General features: G+C 35.6%; 1 protein-coding gene across 2 annotated transcripts in view; it reads right to left on the bottom strand.

Annotated features, from left to right (window-relative positions):
- ZNF407 (zinc finger protein 407) overlaps positions 1–26317 on the bottom strand; it is a 350660-nt gene that overhangs the window by 77922 nt on the left and 246421 nt on the right. The gene's annotated exons all lie outside the window — the stretch shown is intronic.

Here is a 26317-nt window from a genome sequence, read left to right as displayed (position 1 = left end):
GGTAAAATGGTGTCAGAATTCTACTTTACATAAATAAAGACTGATCATATTAAGACAAAATCCTGCATAACCTAAATGTATATTAATGGTGGCAAACCAGAAACTGAGTGCAATCTTTACACTCTAGATAAAAATCAGTAAGCCTATTTCAACTGACTTCAGTGTTTTAGAAGCAAAAGTGTTTTATTCTCTCCAGGAAAAAGAAAATATGAAAAAAAAAATAATCAATGTACAATACCAAAATCTAATGAAAATGCTTAACTGGTTCTAAATATTAGCATAGGAGGAACACGCTATTACATGACTTCTGCAGCTACTAAAGTCAAGTTAATTTACCCTGTACTTAAAAAGTTAATACAGGAAATGCAAAATTCTTATTGCATTAGAGAAAAAATTCTGAAAGACTAAAATATTTATCCTTGATTTTCATGCCATGTGATTTTCTTTTAAATTTAGAAGTAAAAGACTGATGAAGTATGGACTATGCATTTTACAGAGTTTTTCCTAGGAATCTGTTACTGAAAACATGTATTTATGTTTCTGCAAATTATAACATCTGGAGACTAGATAGATTAATATTTAATGTTATTAACAACACTAGAAAAGTGGCCTAGTGTCACTTACTTGTGGCGCAAATTGTGGCATGTCACTGGAATGGACCAAAATGGGTAGAAAATGTAACCTATGACAGTGCAAGTATTCTGAAGAACACACCTGTTTTCATTTACTCCAGTTCCAGCACTTCTAGCAAGGTTATTTGAAATATTGGTCCTCAGTATTAAAACTACCCATATAATATGTTTACTGTCTGACTTTTAAGAGATTAATTGTGATAACCTAATGCAGAGACACGTGTAAGATTACATCCAAAGAACCCTTTTCTTGCATATAATTAACCACAAGGGATAGGCAACTGCATTTAACTGAAAGATGAATATTAGAAGGTAAATAAATCTGTTTGTCAGAGGATTAAAAGTGTAGGCCTCTTATGGAAGTATCTAACCCTACTGTAAGGACACTGCCTTATTCCAGGCATCATAATAAAGATCAAAGGTATACAACAGAAGAAGCAACGTGTGTGTGCATAGCTCTTACTAGAAATTTTTAACAGTATTCTGCTCTGGCTTTTGTTCAAAGTCAGAGAGCACATCATCCTCCACAGTTTGCTTTTGCCATCTGATCTCCCTGTTCAAACCTGTATATACTTCGTAAAGTATTAAATCAGGAATATAATACCCTGAAAGTATTTCTCCTCCACTGGAAAATACTGAAGTCATGAACCCAGGTTTTCCTGACTGCTTAGAAACTGGGCCGAGAAGTTCTTCATAGGTGTTACTGGATTAATTGAACATGTTGCCAATAATGCTCAATTTTGCTGCATAAAGCAATAAAAATACTCCTTAAACAATGAATACAAACTAGAATGTATTTTATATACCTTTCTGAATAGGTATAAACTGGGCTTGCATAGATACAACCACGTAGATATTGTTAGATGAGTAGACGATATAGATAAATACGATTGCTTGGAACATAAGGGTTTACCATTGAACAAATACAGGTACTAGCTCATATCTTTCTTGGGAAAATTGCATTACTCAGCCTATTAACAAAAATAATAAATTAGCCATTTCAAAAGAGTAATCAACAAATATAAGTATTTTTTAAAAAAAGTCTGAGCATAGGCTTTTGCACAGCAGCCTGTAACTTAGGTTTTTATTACGGCTGCAAGAGTAAGTCTTGGCTCATAAGAGTCTGTTAAGAGCTACAACAATGACAAAGCAAAAAAGTTGAATAAAACCACTCCAATGTACAGCTACCAGACCAGTTTTATAGCCTTAATGGTGATAAAATCATCATGACAGTGACCTGTCCAGTATGGTCTTAAAAGTTTCCAGCTGACTTGGTTGACAGAGGAAAGAACCCACCTATAAAAAATAATTTTTACACCACTTTAAATAAATACACATCAAGGAATGTTTCCATAATACAACTGCAGAAAAAACACATCTCCAGCTGAAATAGTGAAACCAGTAGTACAGACCCAGCATGAAAACTGCAAATGATTTGCAGACTGAATTAATAATACTAATTAAAAACAGAACAGTAAATAAGCTGAAGCTGTTTTCATCTCATAGAAAATATATAAAATAGAAAGTTATATATGGGAATTTCTTAATATAGATAGAAAGATGATCCTTAGAGAAAGTCAAAAGGATAGTTAAGACTCCTCATATTAGTATATTGTGATTTTTATCTCAAAACACCTTGACTTAAGTGGAAATGAGGTATGGGTAAGAAGTAAAGCTAAGGTCATAGATTCCAGGAACCAATCTTTCTCAAGTAGCTTTAACTCAGTTACAATTGATTTTGAGGCTAGATCAAAATGGCCGCAGTCTCTCACACACAGCTGAAGTACCCAGGCTTTGGTTTTGGTCATATATTCTGCATTTTCCTGTGTTTTCCAAACCAATTAGAACTGGTTTAGGCAAGCAAGTGCCAGTCCTGCAGAAATAGTTTGGACTTTCTGGTTTCAGGGAGAAGTGAAAATGGAAGCTGTGTTACATGGTTACTCACAGGGCAGGATTCTCAGCAGCACATGAGAGTATATTCATGGGAATCTAAGAATCAAAACAGGCTTCTAAACCTTTGTCTACCAAAACTGCTCCATACATACAAGGAAGACGTTTGCAACACTTCTACTTCTTTTGTTCAGGGAATTAAGAGGATATTGTAGTGTGTGTGTGTGTGTGTGTGAATTCAGCCCAAACTTAATTCAACTATAAATATAATTCTACTGCAAGTAGAACTTAAATATTTCAAAAGGGAAAGCTAAACACTGCATAAAGCCTATTATAGATTTTTTTCCCCATTTTTATTCAGTTTAATAGGGGATATTGTGGTGGGGAAAAACATACAACCCTAATGACTTGATTACAAGTGAATATTAATGAGTAAGTCAGATGATGAAATTGTATAGAGCGCTAACTCTTTCACTTTAAGTCCTCCTGCAGAACTGCTGCTATAGCGTAAAGTCTTAGCCTAGCTGATCACACAGTAACTTTCTCACCTGAACAAGTTGGTTATTTTATTACTTGGTTAACAACAAACAATACAACTCAAAGAACATAAAAAAAGCTAATATATCAATTAAGATACTTAATTAAAAAGACACTGAAGCCAAACTGAACTGCAATAATATATAACTGCAGTACTAACGTCCAACTAAAATTAGGAAAACACATAGTATAAAGTTGAATGGCTGGCTGTTCCACCAGGTATTACCAGCATATCACTGAGGCACGATACATTCTGCTTCACTCAAAAACCACAACTGGCTAAAATATCAGTATGCTTAAAGTTAAAACAGTCAGAATGCTATGAAATACAATTACTCCATACATAGATTTGTTGAGTTCAATACAATAATGTATACTGCAAGAAAATGTTGGAACTGAAACTAACAAATGATGAATACCAGGAAAAGAAGTCATGATATGCAATGACTCATTAATCAACAAGGCATAAAAATATCCACAAAGCTCTAAAGGAAGTTTATGGACCATGTTATACTTATGTCCCACTGAAGGGCATAACCAAATTTAATACTGATTATTAACAAAACTGATCTTTCAGACAGTCTTTGGAAACTTGGATAATAATAATCATAAATATCTCACCTAAGTTCAGCAGTGATGAAACTACTGGACAGTGTACACGGTAAGAAATAATATCTCAAAATAAAAAACAAATTGCATTGTTCCACTTAGGGCTAATATATTCTTGAAGGTAGTTCACAACCGAGTTACTTGCTTCTAATGCCATTACTAAGGGTTCTCCAAACACAGGAAGTACTGTACCCCTATGGAGTCCTGTCTGATGAGGAGAAATGCTCTCCTTGAATAGCTAATGGGTGCGAGCACAGCTCCCACATACTGGAGCAGTATGCTCCCCCATTTTGGAACAGCATGAATGCAGGAAGTCATGAGAAGTTATTTATAATTGCTGTCTAACTCCAGTTAGAAAGTTTCTTAATCACTTCCCAGAGCTGCAAAAAAGTATGTATCTAGAAATATAGTGGGATTTAAGGCAAAGAGAAGAGCCACTGACATAGTATGTCAAATGTAAGAAAAATACAGAAGACAGAACATGAATCTCCACTTAGTCTTTATTGAAATGATAAATGCAATTTAAGCAGTCTCAGAAGACTTGGATTATGGAAAACACTATCTGAGATCGGCTGCCTGGAAAGTACATTAAAACTGTTGGTAAACTCCGTAATCGTGCATTCAGCTGAAAGTTTTCTGACCAGCTCAGCATTGCTGGTTAGATCAAACAATGTTGTGTTTGTATGCCAAACCTATGACGTCTGTCTTTGCTGCAGTGTCAGTACATAATAGATGGGAAATAGCAACACACCACAGTTTTCTGTAGCTCCTATACCTTTAACTTGATCAGACACAGTGTGACTCACAAACGTCTGAGATCATTTCTTACTTTCTGCTTGTGTGAGCTCAGGAAGACCTGTTTAATTTATCACCAAATAAAGGTACAAATTGCTGGTGCTGGTGATTCTGGTATAAGCCTGCAATTACAAGAGTGAGAAACTTTTTGGTTCAAATGTCATTGTCTACTTTTCAGTGTTGCTCTTTTTGACCAAATAATCTTTGATTACTTTATAAAACTCTCTTTAACATCATCACTGGATCAAACTGAACACTATACAGTGTTTGTGTTCTCAGTTGGCTTCATTTGGCTTTTATAAATGTGGATATAATGCTTCCTTCCATAACTAAATCCTGACAAGTTATCCATGTTCGGGTTTAGATTCATTACGCATATAAAAGTGAACTACAAAATTCAATGCCAGCCCATATTTAAAAATAATTTTTGCCATACCATACTAATGAAAACATAGCGTCACTGTAGAGGACATACTGTTTGGGTGAATGACAATACAATACCTATGTGCATCCTGTGCAGACAGAAAAGACTTGGCAAGGATTCATGACGCAGACAAAGGAATTCTTTCAAGGACATGTAGCAAAATAACCTGAAGTTATGAGACAAAAAGACAGGACTAAGCAAGACCAGTCTGAAATGGCCCTCCTCAAGCTGGGATGGGCAAAAATGAAACAAACGCAGAGTTGTAATCCTGTACTTCTTTTTTACCCCTGGACTTGATATTTCATAATTTAGGGCAAGAATTTGCCACTGCTAGATGAAATCTACAGAGTGTTCACAACTGCAGAGGCATAGTCAGTGTAAGAATGATTGTACCATCTGGCCTGAAACTTGAGTTACGGTTTGTTTGGGTGTGGTGGTTTTTTTTTTTTTTTTTTTTTTTTTTTTTTTTTTGGTAGTTCTACCTTTTCACTGAAGAAGTGGTTTACTTAGCACTCCTGAACGCTTAGTTACGTTCTGTTTTGGAAAGTAAGACAGAACAAAGAAACAAAGAAGAAGGACTATGGATTGTGAGACAAGAGCTTTAAAACCAAGTCCAATTGGTTCACTGTGACAAATGGCATAACAAGAAAATAATGCTTTCTAACTGATATAAGATGTACTTCAGATGCTCACTATCATTACAGAAAAGAAAAGAAATCACATGCAAAGGTCAGATTCTTTCACCATTACCCACTACCTTAACATGTCTCATGAAAAACTGAAGTCAAAATAATCTGACATGTTATGGCAAAATGCCCTTTATCTAGCTCATACATCTGTGAACAGACACTCAAATAATCACACTCATGCTTTTAATTTTAGTTTCAAAGACAATGTCGTGGACGCAATTCTTCCATTCTTTTCCAGCAATTTTAAAGTGATCTTAATTATTGATATCAGAGGAACTATTCCTGCCTTGTAATGGCGAAGGACTTTGCTAGTTCTAGGTATCTATGTCTAACATTAGGAAAATACGTCTTACCGCTCAGAGTACTTATCTGAGAAATGCTTTAATTGAATAGATTGTACTTGTAGACCTGATAAAGTAAGCTTTCTCAGATGAACTAGAATGATGGTTATAAATGTTTAAGTTATAACTTGAATACTCCTCCTACGTTTTCTGATCTGAAATGTTCAGCATAGAAGCAGTAAATATTGTCTGGTTGTTATTTTAGCCACTCTTAAAGTATTGATTTTATACTAAACGTAAGGAAATTAAAACCTTAAGGTGAAACCAGTGTTTTTTCTCAAGTTTACAGCCAAGTCAGTAGGTTTGTTTAAAATATCATCCATAGTATATATTGACATTATAATATATCCGTTAATGATCGAACACAAAGGAAAATATAGGTGCACTTTACTACACATGCACATAAAAGAATATTATGCATGACTGTTTTAAAATTATACGTTTTAAGTGCCGAGATATTAAACATTTAATAATTTGGCAATTTCTTTCAAAGGCAACTATTAAAATTAAGGGAGAAGAGGCCATATGTCAGCTCTGCTGAATTCATGCCTGGTCCAGCAGATAAAGTATGTGTGGGGACTGAGGACTAACCAGTTTCTTCATTTTCCTTGACTAGATGAAGGCCAAACGTCTCCCAGCGTAAGACAGCTAAAATCAGTGCTGTTCAAGCTGAAGCCACCTGCAGCTAATGAGTCTTGCTGATAAAAATCTGCTGGAATACTGTGTCCTTCCTCCCACTCAACTCCTGACAACAAATGACCCAGTTTTAGGGGGCCGTCAGATTTTACACTTGCCCTATCTACTTCTGAGTAATTTCAGAGAATGAGGGAAACCCCACCCAAGCTCTCCCGTTTGTGCAGTTTGCTGTTCTACGGTACAAAGGTTGAAGCGGCAGAGGTTACGCAACGTTTCATTTGGTCCCCTGCTTAAGGTGATGGGCACGGTGGCACAGTGGTCTACACAGCACGAGGAAACAGAGGTGGCTCCTGTGAACTACACCTGTACAGCTTTACATCACCCATAAATTCAGAGATATTACCAGAAGTCATATCAGCCAGCACATATATCTCATTCAAATGAAGGCTGCACTTTCTACTAACAACCATTACTGCAAAAAATACCATTTGAGATTAATATCCTTGACTAGTAAATCTAGGTATGAAATGGCACAGTTAGGCAAAATGTAATTTTGGATTTGGCTTTGCTGCTGACCAGCTTCGCTACCAGTCTTCACTACAGGAATTTCTTAGGGAATACAGCTATCAGCAGCAGATGTGCCAGCAGTAAGAGAAACACTGTTTCTTCTCTCTGAAATACAAGAGCACATTCCTATGCATTTCCCCACTGTACTCCTAACACATGTAAGCTGCTACATTTTTGAGATGGAGCCCTATCCAGCACTTCCATTTCCTTTTGCTACATTAATAAAGGCAGTGCATATCAGCATTAATTTATATCTTCTTCATAGTAGAATAGATGCATTTTTAATTAAAAACAAATTCTTATATTAGAGGAAGACTAGCCCTTTGGGAGACTGGGACTTTGGTTGCTGGGCCTTCTACAGGGTCCCTATCTAAGCCTAAAATAGGCATTATCCACACATGCATGTCTGAACTGAGGGTCCAATACAATTTTAATGGGAAGTTGGACAATTAAAAGGTAGCCAAGCATGTAACACAGAGAACTGGACTTTAGTTTCTCTGTACCTCATTTCCTCTCTCTCTTGCTGTGGATTGAGACCTGAAATTATCTGGATTCTTTCTAAATTTTATAATATCACTTCTCTACTCCTGAAATACACTAAAAATTTTAAAAGGGAAAATTAGTAAATTAAAAAGACTCACAACAATTTTATAGGTTCCACTGTCAACGTCTACTATTTTTGTCTATCAAAAGTCCAACCACTTACCTTGAGACCCTTACTATCAGAATAATCTCAATTCCCCATTTCTATCAAGTTTGTCACTGACAATCTATTTAACAAATGTGGGCACGCACACGCACGCACACACACACACAAAGTAAATTAATTTTGTAAAGACAAGAAGTTAATTTTCATTTTGCTTAAGATAGGGAGTTGCTCTCTCAGTTTGGTATGAAAGATACAGAGCACTTTCCTCAAAATTATAGCTTTTTTTTTTTCCACTTCACAATGAAATTTCAAGGAATTAGTTTATCTGTAGGTTAACTTACGAATTGCATTAATTAAAAACTGCATTCTTTGAAAAATATAACCAGCTGTTTAGCATCTGTACCAATCTTTTCTCTGTCCCAAATGATACTCAAAAAGGAATAAAGGATACTTTTATCAGTAACCTTGCTTCCACTGTAGGAACATAAATGACAATTTGAAACCTCAGAGCACTGATTGCAATTGCACACCAGAAGCAAAAATAAAAACTGGTTGTATGGGCCAAACTTCCCCAATTGCCAGCAACGTCTAAGTATTTCATGTTTGCATATTAGCCTGACTAGACAATAATTTAAAAGTTGCCCATAACACTACTGCCTTGACTGCATTGCACTTTTGAAAAAAGTAAAGATGATGATGCAAGGGGAACCAGAATGCATCACCTGGCTCATCCACACCCCATCTTAACTGCGGTTAGGTCTTATTAACAATAAATTAAATATAAATTGAAGGCAATATTCTTAAGTACCACTCAGTGAATTGAACTAACGTGCAAAGCTGCTGCTGAAAAGACACAATGCATGAGTGAGTTGTCCACAAAAATTGGTATTTAAAAACATATCATTTGACAGATCCTTTTTTGGGCTTAAACGCCTATAGGAAGTTTTTGCATTTTAAGCAATTATGTCTTCCCTGATAAAACACCTGGGAAGAAGAAGTTATGTTTGGACATGTTTATTAGTTACATAAATTACAGTTTTAAATAATTATGGGATTTTGTATTTACTCTAATAGCAACAAATATTTTTTAAAGCTGCACTTATGAGAAATCTAAACTTACTACATAAGTAACATACAGTTTATTTACCAAAAATAATTGCCTAAACTCCTCGTGTAACAAAATCAAGAAGAAAATAATCCTAGAGGAGGAAAGGGTGTAAAGTGTGTTTAAAGATTAGTTTATTTGATCAGGGACCACATATACTAATATCTCAGCTTGAATCACATGTAATAGCACAAGATTACTGCACAGTGAAATTATGATTACAACATTGTGATTTCGACTGTATACATCCACAAAGGAGCGGGACCTTTCCACTTCTGCCTGCAATACCCAGACCCAAAAGCAATGAAAGAGAGAAGGAACAAAGTCTTGACATGACACTCTAAACAATTATTGCTTTTTCCTTCCTTAAGCAAAAGGAAGGAGTGGGATGGATATTGCAATTCTTATGAGGGTCTCTTGAGAAAAGAATACTGCAACAGAGATGATGCTTACTTACTACCCTTCATTCATGGTTGTATTAAAAACCAAGATCTAACTTTTAAGATGAAGGATGAATTACAGGTTCATTAATCAGCATTTTAAAATGTGCACTTAGCACTATGTATAAATCTTACCCTGAAGATGATATAGTTCAAAATTCTAACAAAAGATGAAATCTGAGACATAAAAATGAACGATAAAATCACATACTTTACATTACAAAACAATAAAAGCTAACTGCTCTGTAACATTCTAGTCAATACAGCAATGCTATCAAATTTAAAACTTTAGCAAGAAGGATCAAGAAAGCATGAATAAATTATTTCAGAAAGTATTATAGCAAGAAACACTCGAGGAAGATGGTGGATAAATAGAAATGTAATTGGTTAACTAAAGAACATGATAATGAAGAATTGTTAAGAATTTAATGCTAGGACATGTCCTATAGATCTGTGAGGGCAGGTGCAATATTCACCAAACAGGAAGACATCCTCATGCCCCATTTGAGGGGCTCCGTGCATCTCTGCATACGTGACACAAAGTATACAAGCTTATGAGCACTGAGCAGGATTGTGCGGGGTTGGAATGACTTCTGTCCATCTCCCACCCTGTCTCAACACAAATACCTCTTGCAATCTGAGTATTTTAGAGGAGGTATTATTTTTTTCCCCATCTAATAGCTAAATAATACTCTGGAGGTTTTAGCAAACTGCTTCCAACAGAACAGCCTTTGCTTCGAAGTGCAGAGGCCCTCAGCCCCCTTGCTTCCCTGCTCGGCCAAAGGCAAACCTGCTCTGATGCAGGAGCCACGTAGCTGCACTAATGCAATACTGTTCCTGGCTTCTTTGGAGATGGTTAGTCCAGGTTAGCCCCTCAGCACTGTTGCTTTGCAGTGCTCACGCTCTGGTTTTAACAGCCTGGATTCAGCCTCCACTAGTGCAGTGAAACGGGTTCCCAAATGGAGCTGATCTTTATCAAGGGCAGGAAGTCTGACATGCAGGTGCCTGCAGTCAGACTTGCCCTAGACTCCATCCGCAAATGGCAATAACACTGTAACACTAGCACTAATGATCACCAATGCAGTTCCATGCTCAAAGTAGAGCTACGCTGCTCGTTCTTGAGGAAACACTCTGCTACTGTTTTTTGTAAATAGAGGAACAGTGATTTCAATAAGGTTGTTTTGATTTTATATCCTGACTCAGATGTGAAAGATGATGTAATAGTTCTGGCTCATGTTGACTTTTTCTTAACAAAATATAAGCAGACACTACTTTTTGTCCTGTGCTTTATCTTGGAAGTTGTAGACACAAAGTGAATTCTGCAGCACTACTGGCAACACACAGAGTGCGTGTACCCAAGACAGGTGTTCAGGGCAGTATTACCAGAGATGCATCCTAATCCTAACTCTATTTTGATGGACCATTTCACATCCTGTAATTGAAGATCAATCAAAAAGCCTGGGGGCTACAAGTAGAATTTGAATTCTAAGAAATTTCTGGGCTCCTAATCTTCCTTGCTGTTTCACATTGGCAGGAGGAAGACAGCCAGAATGCTGCTCTATCCATTGGCATATGTAATCATTCAATGAGCTGTGGTCTCGAATTACTTCTTCCCTTAGTTTTATATCAAATTTGTGTGGGCAAAGTTAATAATAAATTAATTTTATTTACTCAGTGAATGATAATGATTTAATCAACAGTGTCTTCTCATGGTTACACAATCTAAAATAAATATATGGCTTCAGTTGTGTATTGTTGGGTAGTAAAGTTTAATTACATTATGAATTAAGTAATAATTCCACAAAATAATTTGTTAAAATCAGCTAACAACATAACATGTTAACCATTACCCAGTGTCATGACTGATTTTGGGGTGAAGGTGTTATAAAGTATAACAAATAGTTCAAAGCAGTGATAGTTAATTTAAAATAAAAAAGAAATAAAGTGTTTGAAAAACCTTCTGTCACTAAGCTGCCATCCAGAGCTGTAGCCTGGAAGTCACTTACGGACACCACACAGCCACAATGTTGTTGGCACCTGGCTATACCGAAAATTGAAAACATGAGAATAAAGGGGTAAAAGGCATGTAAAAATGCAGCCAGAACATGCTGCTGCTGAATGCGTGCCGTTTCATAGTCGTAATTTCAGGTGGGGGGGGGGGGGGGGAATGAGGCACAATAAAAATGGAAAATGTAAGATTAATGACCCAGTCATTAAAATAAAAAAGGTGGAGTTATATGAGGAATGGATCTTATTTGAATTATTGAAATTAAACAAGTTATTTCAACAATCATTTTAAAAATCACATTTTACTAAGCTCAAGGAAGGAAGACAAAAAAATAGAAATCTTCATGGGGAATATTTCAAATTGTCAGTGCCTTTAAAAAATGATTTAAGATTTTCTTTTGTATCTTCTCTTTCAATTTTAGAATTTTAGTTGCCATATATTATAATGGTATTTTAGCTATAAAAGTAGTTTTCCATTCACTGTTCTCTTGCCTTTCAAGGAGACAAACAGTTTTTCTTTCCTCTAAATGAGCACAATAAAATGGGCAAGCTGTCTGGGGAAAAAGAACCCAGAAAAACTGGTGGTGTAAAGCTCAACAGAAAAATGTGGTACAGAGAAGAGGCGATCTAAAGCACATTTACTGTATTTTGTTCTACTGGTCAGGTTAGAATAAGAGTTTCTTACTGCTGAATTATCATTAGGTTTTGTTCATAAACAAATCTATCTTTACTGCTGTCCCTGATGCTGAACCCTAAAGAAAGTAGGGGAGAAAAACTTGCATGCAAAACTTGACGATAAAATTAGTAATTCTGGAACAAATATTAAACAGGGATTCTTAAAGTCTGGGGCCGGATCTGTATATCCTTATACCTAATTCCTTATAAACCTGCTTGTATAAGGTCTATGCATGTCTATATATGTTATAGTAGACTAATTTTCAGCGCTTCAGCAAGTATTCTTCCATCTTCTTGAAGACTGTCTGGAAATATCAATTGTTATGATATCAGTTATGAAAAAGTTGATATCAAGAGTCAGCTAAATGAAAAATAGAATAACAATGCGAACTACAGATGCATTTAGAAGAACCAAAGCTTCACAAGATTTTCCTCTCTCTAGTTGATGTAGGCAAACCAACAGATTGTCTGTCAGGCAAACCCTGATGGAGATAAATGTAAAGGCTGGAGCGAATGCCTAATTTTTACACACAAGCTGCAACCATACCATGGATTTATGCTTCAAGGCAACCAGATTTCTCCTTGTGTACACTTAAACACTGCTGTTCCACTCAGTCCATCTTGTTTAAATGGCTTTAAAACCAAACACAGTCTCTGCCCCCCCCTCCACTCCTACTAATTATATACTTTTTTGTTTGAAGAAGCAAGCCCTTTATTGCTCATAATTTCAGCTATCACTTGCTTGGGCACCTTCTACAGATCAATAGCACATAGTTAAGTGGATGAAAAGGCTAAATGTGATTGTCATTTGCAATGCAAGGTTGCGTGTTCCCCCCCAAGCTTTAAAGCGCTGCGCTTGGGTTTCATTTTTGAATACTAAATTCCCTTTGCAGGTATACAGTAGCTGCACATCCAAAGCCTTTTGTCTTAAATTAAATATCTGTCGTTTTTTAAGGCCAGAATACTGGCATAGGTTATAACAAACACTAGTGCCCAACCTGCAATTTTACAGATTCCATTGCTGGTGGCCATACATCTTTGATGGCAAAACTACAGTGGTTGTAGCGCCATAAAAATCAATAAATATTAACCTTTTCTGACACTTTCTGCACGGATGCTTTATCAGTCACTGTCAGGTGATAGAACAGTCAGTGATGTACTGTATTTTTCAGCTCAGAATCCATACCAAACTAAGAAATCAATGCAGATTAACACGCCTTTAAATACAGAAATTGGCAATGAAATTTTGGTTCTATATGATAAAAACTAAACAAAATCACGATACTACAGAATCATAAATTTATCACAGATACTTTTAGCAATGTGTGAAATAAATACAGTATTTTTATGGCAAAATAAGTGTGCTGGAATGATACAGATGAAATAAATTCAGTTTTATATTTCTTGACATATCTATTCAAGCTTATAAAATTAAAAACCTACCCAATTAGACAAATCCTAACTCTCAATATCATTTAGAAACTCACAGTTGTTACTTTGCTGAGAGACATTCGTAATAGTTCAATACACTTAAAATTCCATTTCTAAACGTTCTAAGCAAAAAAAAAAAAGTTTACTGGAAAGTGAAAATATGCCATTTAAGTTACCTCCTACCTCGTATAACTGTAACAATAACTGCATTTAGATCTAAGCATCTTAGAAACCTAAGGCTTTTAATTATTGGAAAACATCTTGCTGTGTACGATCTGTACTGTAGCACGGTATAGAATTTCAGCATAACAACATATAGGCTGATAACTTAGATTGGTTCAATTTCTCCCTATTCTGAACACTGCAATTTCTTCTATGTAACACTGTACTTGTTTACCAAAGAGTTAGAAATTATGTTTATTTATATGTAATTCATGTGAAATTATTATTAAAATATGAGTTAGTCAGATAACACGGCCTTTCCAAGATGGTTCAGATTTCTTAAAAACTACCACAACATCTTAAAAGCTTAGGACACATATTCTAATAATTCTCCAGGTATGGAATCTAGTAGTAAATACTTGAACTTCACTGGTAAGTGCTAATATGGGTCTATTTATATTCAGAAATTCTTGAAAAATGAGGACTATAATTTGGCTCCATTCATCCTATACGGCCAAAGTCTATTAGAAATTATCTTATCTGTAATTTTTAGATCTATTTTCATGTTTCTTTCTAACAAAGCAGGTGGAGCATTGGTGTATAGGGAACAATTACCTTCTCCTGGAAATAAGAGGTAGTACCTGAAAGGCTGATGTAAATTAGTAAAGCCTAACAAAAAATACAAATAATATTCCACCAATATTCAGACATGAATGTCCAGTGAAGACAGTGCCAGGTACACAACATTGCTGGAGAAACAGAGAACTGCTTTGAGAAACATAATGTAATGCTGTTTCGTTATGTTACTGAAAGCTAAATTCAAATGCACTAAAAGCTTTATCAATATAAACTTTAAATTTTAAACTGAAGTACAATTTTACATTTGCTGTTTCTTTCTAAAACATCTGTACTTCTATACTAGCCAAGAAAGAGACCTATTTCTCCCAATCAATCAGCATCAGGAGCAATCAGATTGCAAATTCTACAATGTTTTTATTTAAAAAATATTGGCAAAAGGAACTTTAATTAGCTCAGTTTACTTATTAATGCAAATAGGAATTTTGAAAATCTAGTGGGGGGGAAGAAAAGTTGTGAGTTTAAGGAAAGACAAAGACTGCAAGTTGATAAAATTAAAAAAATAAAAAGTCTGAACATGCATAAAAGTGTTCCATGTCACAATGTTGACATCAGATTAAAGCATTATTTCTGCATATTATGCAGCAGATTCACCACAGAACGCAGACACTGACGTTACAAAGTCACTTTTGTGCACCTGCACAGCCAATTATCAAAACCTGCTTCATGCTTGAGTGAGTTACATTATAAAAAAGCATCCCCCCTAAATCAACCATTCTCCCCCCCCCATTTTTGGTGAGAAGTACTTTCAGAATGAGGAGTCCTATTTTCTCCATCAAAGTGTCATTAGTTCTCTCTACTTTCCCAAGATCCTCAGGAACCTTATAGCTTATAACCAACTTATAACATTTACTCTTTGCGTAATGAGTGCTTGGTTAGTATCCCCAACCTGACCACATCTTTCTGCAATTGGTGCCTCTCTTCCATTTTCCTCTTAGAAACTTTTTTATTGCACATCTGCCATCAGATGTGGAAACAGCTTTCTTAAACAAAAATAAGTCAGCGTAGTGGGTATCTTCATTGTACTTGCAAAATCTATTCTAATTTGAAACTAGTATTTTAAAATCTCAATCAGTATTCCATTTTTGGCTAATTTTATAATTCTTGACTTCTGTTATTTTAAGATTGTTAATCTCAAGACATTCAAAGTAATATATTTAATAATTTGGTCACTTCCGCAGCTCAAAGCTTTACAATAAACAGCATATGCAACAAACAACCCCACACAACTACAACAGAGAATCGAGGATTGCGTTCCCCTGCTGTCTTAGCCCTCCTGATCTATGATACAAGTAAGGCTTAATGAAGTACAGATAACTGAGATTTCATGATTTTCCAACACTGATAAATTTCTGACTTTGTATTTCAGGATTTTTGCTTGAGTGGGTGGAAGTAAGCAAAAGTAGCTCAGCAAATTTTACTGACAATATTGACAGTGACTGAATTTGCTCAGAGGAAGGTGGATGACAAAAGAAAGAGTCAACAACAAATAATATAATACTGAACAGTAACAGTAAGGATTTATAGATAAATCCTTAGCAGAAGAGGCTAAACTGAATTGACTTGAAGTAGCTTTATCTCACAGGCATTTTGCAGTGGTGGCAGGCATCAACACGTGAGGACTCTGGACAATTTTACCTTACTCATACATTCTAAAAACTATTGTAAAAAAAATATTTTTTTTTTTTTAAGTGTGCAATTGGTGTTTAAGAAATCCTAACTTCAAATTACTCAAACTCAGTTCTGAATTTCAGATATACATCCTGAATCTAAATTCAATGTTTAATTGAAAATGTTTCCCTAAAAAACTTCCAGTGTCTCTTGAGATAACTAGATATTCACATTTTTATCTTTTTTGTTATCAAAAGATGTCTTCATTTCATGTTTCCTCTGGATCCTATTACTTCAAAGTAGATCAGTTCTTTGAAATCTTCTATAAACTGTGTTCTGAGAACCATTATCTGCTATTACTTCCTAGACTTTGAATAGGAAGTATCGTTTTGGCAAGGTATAAGAGAGGTAGAGACACAGCTTAGCATGTAATATGGTAGTTAGCTTAATGCCTTTTTTGTAAGTACAGTATATATTATATTCCAAAAAAACCCACTACATAGCAACCAACTCTTTCCTTGAGCTACACTACGACTGTTAAAGAAAAACTCTTCCAGCAACAGTAATCTAGGTTTCTGAAATGTTGTTTAAACAGGGATTGTGACAAACAGTAACTGATTGCCTCCTTCAAATATCTGAGAAGTCCTCTTAACTACACTGCAGAAACCTGTCCAGCAACTTTGCCTCTGGATGTCTGACAACTCCGGTACCTCCCACACCCAAGCCACTGGAAGTGCACCCACTTGAACCAGCAGTGCCTTTCATCCAGCCCGGATGAAACAGTCATTTGTATTATCTGAAGCCCAAAGATTTCATTAATGCTCAGGTTCCTATGCAAGTTATATGAAAACTGCACTCACTTTAAGGTCCCTTTTTACTATCAGACAATATTACATGAAAATCATACTGTAGTGACTCAGAGAACAAAAATAACTATGAAATCTGGTTTCTTTAGCACAAACCATTTCTTTGACATTAGATATTGATGAGCATGCACTCTTTCCAGTACATGAAAGTTCTGCATAAAGTATCGTAAATTCAGAAGATATACTTTCTATCTTCCCATTTAGAAAAAGGGGTTCCCCACTAACTGGCCCACTGGGAGTTAAGAGATATAATATCTGCCTCCATGTTTTTTTGACATGATACAAGAATTATAGACAGTTGGCATGCAACGTATTTATATGAGATATAGTTTCATAATATGCTCTTATATGTTCACCAAGAATGTGAAGCAATCTTTCTTCTGAGAGACTTCTACCTATCTTCATTTCCTTTAGTGCAAACAGTTATAGACAAGCTCCTCTCTGAACTGATAATTTTTTAGAGGTCATTCAGCCCATAATTTCAGGTCCTAGTCACTACCGTGATGGTCCTTCTTAGGAAATTGGACCCAGTGGGAACGTTTTTTCCTTCTGCTTAGTCTATGGGTCAGCATTTTCCTTCCCTTGTACTTCTTAATTCCCTTAAGTGGCAATTATTTAAGGCACAGTTAGAGAAGGTGCAATCTACATTCATCCAATAAAACCTAAATATTAAAAAGGACAGAAAAATCCAGCATGGTTACTAAGGATATATGGGAGAGCATTTAGCATTTGAAAGGTACCAAAGATCTGGTAAATGAAAAGATGGGAAAAATTATGAAGAACTACTGGAAGTAAAATAGAAATTAGAAGAAGTACAAAAGAACACGTGTTTCAGACAGACAAGGCATCCTACTTACAAAAGGTCAAGATCCAAGATGCCATGTCAAGAAATTAATGGAAAGTCAGTGCAGCATATATTGGATCAATGAAAGCAAACAAAAAGAAAGCCCAAAAGAAATTTTAGAAATCAGCATGGAATGCCAATGATTTGTGATTCATTGGAGCAATTATTGCTGAGGGCTCTCCTCCTCACTCATGACCTGAAGTAGTAAAGCACTGAGCACACAACTAACACTTGATTCAATCCTTCCGTACCTAAGATTACCCACAACTGTTTCAACACTTTTCTGATTCTGGAATTATTTGCTATTATTTGTGCCATTTTGTGAAGTTACCAAATTTTGTGTACCAAGCCAATAATTCTTTTGTGTAATTTTTTTAAAAATTGCAAATTCAGACAATGACTTTCAAGTAAATCAAAGCAGACTTACAAGTGTTAATAATTTATTTATCAAGAGTACACTCTTTCAATGCATGCTGGTAGCATCTCATAGGAAGAGAAAATTCAAAGTGTCCTCTAAGCAATGTACAGCCACAGTGAAAGAGGCCAAGAGGCGGTGGCAGTATGTAGGCAAAATACTATGTGGTTGTACTGAAATATAGTGTCCCCAGGTCTTGGAATTACTGTTAGTTCAAATCTTCAAGTAATGCAATAATTTTTTCATAATTGGGATGGGATGACACTGTTGTTATTTATTATTTATATTTATTTATAGATATTTATTGTTTATATTTTACATAAAAATGTATATGTAAATTCTTTATATTATGTATTATCGATATATAATTAATGTATTTATAGACTATAAAGATATTGTATTTATATAATGTTATGTAAAATATACATTGTTTGTACTTTTTATATTTTATATATAATAATAACATTTTAAATCAACTTTTTAATATTCTTCTTCAAGTTGCATCTTACACCTCAAATTTACTTTAATAAAAAACAAAATCTGAGACCTTTATGTTTCTTAGGACTCCAGCATAACTTCCCTGGATGATCCATCAAAAGATCTACTCTTAGAAGAGCTGCTCCTAATAGGAAAACAACTGAAATTTTCAGAGTATAGGATAATCTCCACATAAAAATATCCTGAATTACTCCTATACTTTATACACCTTTATTTTTTATTCCTTCTGTAAGGTTAATCTTTTGGGGTTTTTTCATTTTTTTGTTTGAAAAGTTTTCTTGATGAGCCTGATATCCTGGTTTTTGTCACTTGTCTCAGAATTTTAATACATTGATATTTGAATAATAATAGTTCCTGTTATTATTTATATTTACCACATACTGTTATGTATATATATTTTTTCTAGGAGAATTAAATATTTTTGTCTTTCTAGATGGCTGTCTCATCTTAAGGGCCGCCTTCTACTTATGCACTCTAATATTTCAGCCTTGCTTTGTAAGTTGTATGTTAGGACAATCTATTTTTAGCACCAAATAAGCAATACTGTCTCATTCTTCATGAAGGATGTTTTATCTATTAGTGTAATTAAATAATAGCTTGGAGTAGGATTATTTTCTTTCCATCGATGAACCTGACATCCTTGCAGAAGCAACACTCTTTGTGAACACCCGCAGGGATCTGGCATGTGGGTACCAATGCAACGCAAGGAATTTGCAAAGCTGACGCCCATCCGGGGGTGTTTTGGGGCAGATACAAAGTATGTATTCTCATCAAAACTGATGAGAATTTCTTTATAAGCCAGTGTGACAAAGTCCCCTTCCAGGTCAGCTGAATGGTTCCCTGCCATGGACATCAGGACATCATGGGAAGAAGGACAGCAAAGCAGGCACATGCCAGCACCCAGATTAAATGTTTAGACATGGGCAGAAAGATTCAAGCTGCTCAGGAGTACCAGCTCAACCTGTGAACAATTAATTGCTCTGTGACAACCTGGGATAGTCCTTCAGAAAGGCACAGTGCCGAGTAGGAAACCCCCAGAGCACTGGGCTGTGGGCAGACAGGCACTGAACAGAATGCAGGACTGACTACGAATGCCATCGGTGCTCTACACAATATGAAAAAAACTTGTGCAATGGCCATGCAGCTTTGCACCAACTATCTGATGGAAAAATGGAGCACAGCATGACAGGCATTATACTTCTACTGATCAGAGGTATTACAAGGTGTTCCAGATGTTGGTATAGGCAATATTTTCCTTTTCCTTTAAAACTATATTCTGAACATTTTTTTCTTTAGTGACATTCATGGCCTTCACTCTCATCTGAGGATGCCATCCACTTATCGAGTATAACTAATATTAATAGTGGTGTGTTTTACATATTAGATGATGTAATATTTGCATCAAAATATTTCAAAACTGTCTTTCACGTCTCTTAGCAGCAATATACGCTGACTGTTAAGGAAAAGCAACTAAGGGACTAAGAAAGGAGCCCCTAAGCTCTTCAACAGCAGCAGCAAAAGATACCTATTACAAAAAAGAAAAAATACTTTCACAACCTCTTTTTGTTTTTCTTTTTTTTTTTCCACTTTACTTGCTACCTGGAAAGAACCAGCTCTATGGTCATGGCCACCTAAATTAAGATAACTGGCTATGGAAGCTCTGCTAGGCATATAAAGCCTTCTAATAGAAGACAGTTGAGGAAATAATCAAATGACTTGTTTTTTTTTAAACGTAGATTAATTTTTCCTGAAACACAATAATATGTAATCTACATAGGTTATAAGGAACCTAGCTTTCTCCTTTAGAAACAGAAACAGAAAATCATTTATACTAGGTTTTTATTTCAAGCACACACTAACATTATTATTCTTCACAAAAGAGGAAAGGGAGTGTCTGCCAATCAACATGACATGCTATTGAAAGACTGGCACTAATAGCTATGACAAGAGCAAACCTGTTTGACGCAGAGCTGCTGCTGCCTCTTTTTTTTTTTTTAACTATACCAGCCATCAAAAATAATGTTTTATCTGACTAGAAACCCAAGCAATATTCTGCTATGGTAAAAGCTTCTACCTGATTTGCCTATCTCTAGCAGAATTTCAATATTGTTTCAAATTACAGCATTTAAAGTATTTTATTTAAACAGTGATAAAGACTAAGAACATAACTATTCCAAGAAAAAAGTTAAATATGCTTGTAAACAAAAATGTGTATCCATTCTTTGGAGGCTTTACGTAAAGTATGAATTACAAGCTTGCACAGGTACCCAACTGACTTGAAACTCCATTATTTCATTGATAAATAGCATTTACTCATCTTATGTATTTGTAGTTTGATGAACTCAGAAAGTATAAGGATAAACAGTTTTTTATTATTTCGTTTTTCCTAATTTTTTTCAACTTTAGGTACTCTACTGAAGAGTCAGAAGGTGCAAAAGAAAGGACAAGAAAAAAAAGAAAAATTTAAAAATAGAAAAGCACTAGGACACTAGTATAATTGCTATATTATCAAGTTATGTGTGTCCAGTTCACATTCTGAATAAGTCTGCAGGTTCCACTTGGTAATACAGTTATACCTTGATAAAATCACATAACAGATCACACCATAACTTTTAGCAATCAATTTTTTTCTCATAATAATTTGATAAATGTAGCTGTCAAGTGAGATAAAGATCACAATTTTATTTGGGATTAACTATTTGAACTTTCAGAATTCCATTCATGAATATTGCAACTGTTACAACTGATAGGATCACAATTTTGTCCCTTGTTGATGATGTAATCATGTTGCGGGTTGCTAGAACAGTGTTGTTTCTCAAAAGCTAAAGAAACTGAAAGAGAAACATGTAGGCAGCACAGCCTTTCAAAAAGTGCACTTAAAATGTTTGGTAAAATACTTTTCAAACCTGCATAAAAGAGACCTTGTGGTAAACTTTTCTCATTTTCACTGCTCTCTGGAAAGAACTAAAACTCTGTTCCCCTAAACTAAAAAAGAAAAGAGCAGGATGTAGGCCTGGCTTAGTGGACAGATGATTAATTGAACTTTCTTCTCATCGATTTCAGATCTGAGTAGCCAATAACACAGTAGAGAACAGCCAACCAAAAGCAGAATTTCATAAGGATTCTTCAAACACCTTAAATAAATGTGCCAATGTATTTTATTAAGGATTTAATGACATACCAGAAAGAAACTTATTTTGGGCAAGTACCTCAGGCACAGGTACTTCAGGCCAAAAGAGAGTAAGAAATTAGTGCCAATGATGGGAATGTCATCTCTATGAGAAAGAACACTTTGGGGTACTTATACATCCTCTCAGCTATCCCTTTGCTATCAGAACACCTAAGCACTTTAGATTCACAAACACAACCCTTACCAATGGGCTGCAGATTAACACTGTTTTAAGATTTAAGAGCAGAAAGGACTATTAGATAATAGTCTGACTTCTGGTATATCAAAGCCCCTTAAATAACACTTAATTAGTTTTGCAGTGAACCCAGCAACCTTAGGCCCTTCTGAAACCTATCTTCCAGAAAGCCACCTAGTCTTCTCAAGGCTCAAAGGAATGGAACAGGGATAATTTCTTCTGCTAGTTGCTGCCAGAGCATAATCAACCTCATATTTAAGTGTTTGCACTTTGTTTTTCATTTCAATTCGCCTGACTATGATTTCAGTAGCTGATTTTTCTTAGGCTTTTCTCAGCTAGATTGAGAGTAGCTCATGTCTGACATTTTCTCCCTGTGAAGCAACTCATACACTATAATCAAGTACCTATCTATCATTTTGGTCATGAATTATGTAACTCTTCATGAGCACTAAGCGTTCAATCACCACACAGGCAGCCAACTGCCAAAACACGATCATCACAATCTTTGTTCTTTGGATGCCCAAACCCAGAGGCACCTATAATTTTCACAGAGGTGGAGGCCCACAAAACTGTACTTCCAAGCATTCCCCAAAACACACCTGTGCAGCAAGGGGAAGCAGCTCATGCTTTTAGTTCTGTCAGGATCCATAAAAGTAAGTGATCCTCCACTCCTACTTGCAGGCCCCAGGTTGGCACTCTCTCAAATCATGCTGGATAACTTGAGTGTTTTGCAAGCACAGTATCACTTTAAAAGAAAAAACTGACTTTCCGCCAAAGAGTATGATGAATCGATCTGCTTTGCCTGACATTTTTTTTTTTTAAAGACTTCCAAGGAAGATTTTGTATGACTGCTAATTCTAAATTAAGTATAACACCTCCAAAGTTTCTGTTCAGTATCTTAAGTGGTTCCCTAATCACATAGTTCACTGTTGTTAAGCCATTTTCAAGCAAAAGCTTTGTGCTTCCAACTACGGAGGCATTGCACCTATTTTGAACATGGGGAAACTTGAACAGAGAGCAACCCCCCATATCAGTAGCTCAGTGAAAAACTGAGTTACTTTGATTTCCTAGAGTAGCACTCATTCTTGGAGACCATCTTCACTTCTAACAGTGCAGCACAGAAATGATACAGACAAAATGCAGTATCATCGCCCAACTTTCAATATGACCATGAAAACAATAATGAGCAACCTGCTCCTCTTCTCTCTGAAAAGCTTTTTGCCTTATGGCCAGTTTAGTACCCACATAAGACAGCTATGCACACAATGAGATGCCATGGCCTCTGCAGCTATTGGAATAATGGAGATGTCAAGCCACAGATATTACACTCTTTGGTTATAAATAATGCATCATAATAGTATCATAATGTTTATAAGACAAAAGCTTCTAAATTATGAACATTTATTTCGAACTGAAATTATCCCTACCAAGTGATGCTGCTCCAAAACAGACAAGGCAGTGAGTAAGACGCTGGACTACTGTTCCCTTTCAAGTTCTACCATAGGTATGGGTCCTTCCTCTCTCCCACTTGCCAAAGTATTCAGGCTCAGTTCACCTCAGTACCGAGACGTAGCATCAGTTGGAAAAAAAAAACATATCCAAGAAACTCGGAAGTGTAATACACACAAGAATTGATCCAAAGATTCCTTCAGTTTACTCTAAGACTTGCCATAGAAACCAGTCTACAGTGAGCAACTAGATGAAATGTCCTCATTTTAAGAAAAATCATCAAAATTAGAGTCATCGCCATGATGTTAATTCAGTCACTCACTGTATTCATTTTCCATTTGTATTGATGAATTTTCAGATTTTCACCTTGATAAAACAAGAACAATATTAATAGCTTCCATTAGAACCAAATTTCCATGACTAAAACATTAACTGCACTATTCCTGAGCTTGCTAGTAAGCCCACTTCTGTTCTACAACAGTTATAAAAGCTATCGGTGTCTTAAATGTGATTTTTTTAAAAGAGAAAATAAATTAATATTGTAGATAATCAGCAATCATGGGATTTCTGGATTTTTTTAAAAACCAAATTTCAATTTCAAAAGAGATCTTGAGAAAATGGGACAGAGAATATCAAGAAACAGGCATAATACTATTACAGAACAACACACAGTGACATTTCAAAACAGATTTGATGATTTTGATAAAAATTAGAGGTTAAATGTGTAAATTGGTATTTAAAGTGTAATCTAGCAAATTCAAGCCACAATTTTATGTGCAGATGCACATATCTGTTGGTTTGTGTGCATTAAAGGTCTGCTGTTCAAATGCAGTACATCTTTTAAATTAAAGACAGAAGTATTCTCTAGATTCTTATTTTTTTAAAACATATAATGGTACTTCATAAGATTTATAAGGAATATAGTTGTATAGTTAAATATCTCCCTCTACGACAGAATCTACAGCAAAAAGAAAAAGGGAAGTCTGAAGACCTGGCTTTGTGGCATTTCCATACATCAATTCCTCACATTATATGGGGTTTCAAAGATACAGCATAGGAAGTGTTACCACCTATCAATTACAGTATTGTCCTTACTTGTGTAGAAGCTAATTTGTTCTGCCTTCCACCTCCTGCAGCCTCTCCTTTAGAAATGCAGCTTCCTTAAGCTCCTTACTGCCACTGACCCCATAAAGCTATATATTAGTTCCCAAAGAAAGCTAAACAGCAATTAGTATTAGAACATTATATTATAAAGAGGATTAAATTTGAATTAGAAATCCATCTGATAATCTTAATTTCACAGATAAGAAACAGACTTGACTTTTTTCCCAGCCACATCTTATAGGTACCCCACAGCTCCATTCTTGGTGGGTGGTGGTGAAGGAGTTTGAGTGGTCCTGCGAAGTGGCAGGAGTTGGCATCTGTCTCTCTGCCAATGATGACACTTATTCTATTTCTGTTCTGCTCAAAGAAACAAATCAGACGGCTTTACTGCTACAAAACAATATTAGAAAACAAAAGACAGACCAATATATTTAGGTTAAAAAAAAATAGCAATCTTGTATGACACTTTCATACTCTCATCATCCTAAAGGGTTCTACGTTATGTTGTGGATTCTCCGTGAGTGCAGCCAATGACCAATAAGTAATCAGTAACTGTGAACCAGACACAGAACAAGTCTTATTTTGAAAAGGGATGTTAGCCAGGGCATGGGAGTTATCCCCTCATTCCTCTAAAAATCTTCTCTAAAGCCTTTAACTCTCAGATGTCCAGCAATCAGAAATGGATTGAAAAGAAGAAATGAAAACGCCTTTAATTTAACTCTGGTGTGAATGCACAATTATCACCTAGGTCCCGCTTTAATAGTGTTTCTTCCTGAAAGGAAAACAGTATTGACCTCTTAGTGATGGGATTATGCAAACAATATTTCAACACACTTCTGTTGTATACCAGTTCTAGGCTAGCCTGGCAACAGCCAGGTGACAAACAGTTCTTGCCAGTACTACTATGTAGACCTCAAATATTGCCTGTTTAGTGCAAGGGGATTTCTCCAGTATAAGTATGAACATATAAAAAAATAGATATTGTTAGTATACAACACATTGATGACAGTTTTCCTATGTTGCCAAGACAAGCAGGTTGAATAGCTTTAACCACAGCAAGCTGCAATGAGCAATTAATTTACCTAGATATAGTTTTGAACAAGTAACATGAAAACTTACACAGATTTTGTAATTTTGGAAAAATGTTAGTGATTCTACCAGCATTGTATCCATCTGTGTTATGTTCGTGTATCTGTCTGTTGAAAGCATTTTAATTTTTCACAGAATTCTAAGTGGGATTATTGTAGTAAGAATCCAACACTGTCTGGATTTAAGCTCTAAGTTGAATATTCATTCACTTTAGTGAGAACTATGGTGAAATGCGATCGGTTTTCTGACCTATTTTGAAATTGGTATTCCGCCAACTGGCATTTTGTTTGCACATCCAGATATTATCCACCATATGCTGACATGACATGATGATTGGTTCCAAAATGAAGTGGAATACTTGGCAAATAGAAATATATGGTACAAATAATACACTGCCTCTAGTCAGGAAAGCAAGCAGTCATTTTGAGAAGACTGAGAGGCTTTAAAATAACTTGTGTGTACACATTGCACAGAGCTGAATGAAAGCTCTCTAGATCGTGTTTTTTTACGTGTATGATAGTCTCAAAAAAATTATGAGATCAATTCCTTTCAGAAGAAGATTCAAATCTGACACAGCAGTACTAATAGTAGTACTACAATGGAAGATTAATTTGCATCTTAGGGAGAAGTTGGCCCCCATCGCTTCTTCCTCCTCTGGATTCCCCAACTCTCTTCTCACCATCTGTTCTTTTTTCCCCACTGCTCTGACTTGTCTTCCCGCCCAGTGATGTCTAAGTTATCTGCCTCTCCTGAGTTAAGATCACATTTCATTCAAGCTCCAGCCTGATTTTGTATTATTTCTCCTTACCTCGTACCATTGAACTCTTATTTTTCTCCTAACTTAAGCTCAC

Source organism: Phalacrocorax carbo, chromosome 2 (assembly GCF_963921805.1).
Source record: "Phalacrocorax carbo chromosome 2, bPhaCar2.1, whole genome shotgun sequence".
NCBI classification, from domain to species: domain Eukaryota; kingdom Metazoa; phylum Chordata; class Aves; order Suliformes; family Phalacrocoracidae; genus Phalacrocorax; species Phalacrocorax carbo.
This window is presented reverse-complemented; position numbering and strand designations above follow the sequence as displayed.